Source organism: Clinocottus analis, unplaced genomic scaffold, assembly GCF_023055335.1.
Source record: "Clinocottus analis isolate CAN_PGR_092001 unplaced genomic scaffold, fCliAna1.0.p SCAF_11, whole genome shotgun sequence".
NCBI lineage: Eukaryota > Metazoa > Chordata > Actinopteri > Perciformes > Cottidae > Clinocottus > Clinocottus analis.
Window position 1 is genome coordinate 351799 of NW_027175832.1, and position 2500 is coordinate 354298.

The following is a 2500-nucleotide window of genomic DNA, read 5'->3' on the forward strand; positions in this document are numbered from 1 at the left end:
GGACAACGTGCTCACAGAACAGGTACACACACACTCACACACACTCACACACACACACACTCACACACACACTCACACACACTCACACACACACACACACACACACACACACACACACACACACTCACACTCACACTCACACACACACACTCACACTCACACACTCACTCACTCACACACACACACACACTCTCACACACACTCACACACACACACACACACACACACTCACACAGTAATGAACATCCATATTTTTCCCTCCAGCTATAGTGTAATGTTCAATTTAATGGTCTAATGTCCCTTATGAGTGTTTTATGTGCACGAGCTTATTGTGCATCTATCAACCTGAAGCTCATCTCATCAGACAATTAGCCTCATCGCTAACGTCCACGTGTGTATTCATCACCATAACTGCTGTCTAATAGGGACACAAATGGATTGTCACTTCCTGACACACACACACACACACACACACACACACACACACACACACACACACACACACACACACACACACACACAGCTGTTCAGCTGTTTCTGAGGGAACATGCTCATTGTCCAAATGGAAAACCTGAAGAAAATAATGCAGATTATGGGAAGATGGAGAAGGACAGGAAGGCAACAAACAGTGATCTGGACCCGTGTGGTCCAGCACCAGCAGGCCGAAGGAAGCAGAACATCTAACCTCATGAGTTGTGATGGAGCTCCAGGCTCACGAGCAGAAGGAAGCAGAACATCTAACCTCATGAGTTGTGATGGAGCTCCAGGCTCACGAGCAGAAGGAAGCAGAACATCTAACCTCATGAGTTGTGATGGAGCTCCAGGCTCACGAGCAGAAGGAAGCAGAACATCTAACCTCATGAGTTGTGATGGAGCTCCAGGCTCACGAGCAGAAGGAAGCAGAACATCTAACCTCATGAGTTGTGATGGAGCTCCAGGCTCACGAGCAGAAGGAAGCAGAACATCTAACCTCATGAGTTGTGATGGAGCTCCAGGCTCACGAGCAGAAGGAAGCAGAACATCTAACCTCATGAGTTGTGATGGAGCTCCAGGCTCACGAGCAGAAGGAAGCAGAACATCTAACCTCATGAGTTGTGATGGAGCTCCAGGCTCACGAGCAGAAGGAAGCAGAACATCTAACCTCATGAGTTGTGATGGAGCTCCAGGCTCACGAGCAGAAGGAAGCAGAACATCTAACCTCATGAGTTGTGATGGAGCTCCAGGCTCACGAGCAGAAGGAAGCAGAACATCTAACCTCATGAGTTGTGATGGAGCTCCAGGCTCACGAGCAGAAGGAAGCAGAACATCTAACCTCATGAGTTGTGATGGAGCTCCAGGCTCACGAGCAGAAGGAAGCAGAACATCTAACCTCATGAGTTGTGATGGAGCTCCAGGCTCACGAGCAGAAGGAAGCAGAACATCTAACCTCATGAGTTGTGATGGAGCTCCAGGCTCACGAGCAGAAGGAAGCAGAACATCTAACCTCATGAGTTGTGATGGAGCTCCAGGCTCACGAGCAGAAGGAAGCAGAACATCTAACCTCATGAGTTGTGATGGAGCTCCAGGCTCACGAGCAGAAGGAAGCAGAACATCTAACCTCATGAGTTGTGATGGAGCTCCAGGCTCACGAGCAGAAGGAAGCAGAACATCTAACCTCATGAGTTGTGATGGAGCTCCAGGCTCACGAGCAGAAGGAAGCAGAACATCTAACCTCATGAGTTGTGATGGAGCTCCAGGCTCACGAGCAGAAGGAAGCAGAACATCTAACCTCATGAGTTGTGATGGAGCTCCAGGCTCACGAGCAGAAGGAAGCAGAACATCTAACCTCATGAGTTGTGATGGAGCTCCAGGCTCACGAGCAGAAGGAAGCAGAACATCTAACCTCATGAGTTGTGATGGAGCTCCAGGCTCACGAGCAGAAGGAAGCAGAACATCTAACCTCATGAGTTGTGATGGAGCTCCAGGCTCACGAGCAGAAGGAAGCAGAACATCTAACCTCATGAGTTGTGATGGAGCTCCAGGCTCACGAGCAGAAGGACAGCTCACTCTATGAAGCTGCTGCACAGGAGGAAGACTTGGAGGTGATTTCTAACAGCAGCGTGAAGAAGATCACTTCAGAACACGAGAGGACGCTGAGCATCAAGCGCGAGCAGAGAGGCGGGCTGCAGCTGAGCGTGACGGTGAGGAAGCCTTTGATTTGAGTTTCTAATCAAAGGGGATTATAGTCCGTGTGCCTGCGTCAGTCCAGATTATGGCTGCAGCGCGAGGAGAGCCTCCTCTTGGATGGAGAGGTTGCTGCTCAGCCCGGCTCCACACCGCGGTCCAGATAATAATAATAATAATAATAACAACATTACCCACGGTCCAGATGGATTCAGGAAACAGCGTGAATAAAACATGAGCGTCTAAATCTCATATAAATGCAGATTACTAAATACAAATACCTGATAAATCCTTTGTGTTTATCTGTGACAACGCTTTATGGTCTTATTGTCTTATT

The 2500-nt window shown here is 48.8% G+C and overlaps 1 protein-coding gene across 3 annotated transcripts in view; it reads left to right on the forward strand.

Annotated features, from left to right (window-relative positions):
* tnr (tenascin R (restrictin, janusin)) overlaps nt 1–2500 on the forward strand; it is a 59906-nt gene continuing 57406 nt past the window's right edge. For 2 of the 3 annotated variants that reach the window (XM_068605407.1, XM_068605424.1), the window contains exon 1: nt 1–22. The gene's annotated coding sequence lies outside the window, so the exon portion shown is untranslated. Of the gene's footprint in view, nt 23–673; nt 2181–2500 lie in introns of those variants that run through there. The other variant, XM_068605416.1, reaches the window with a different exon arrangement.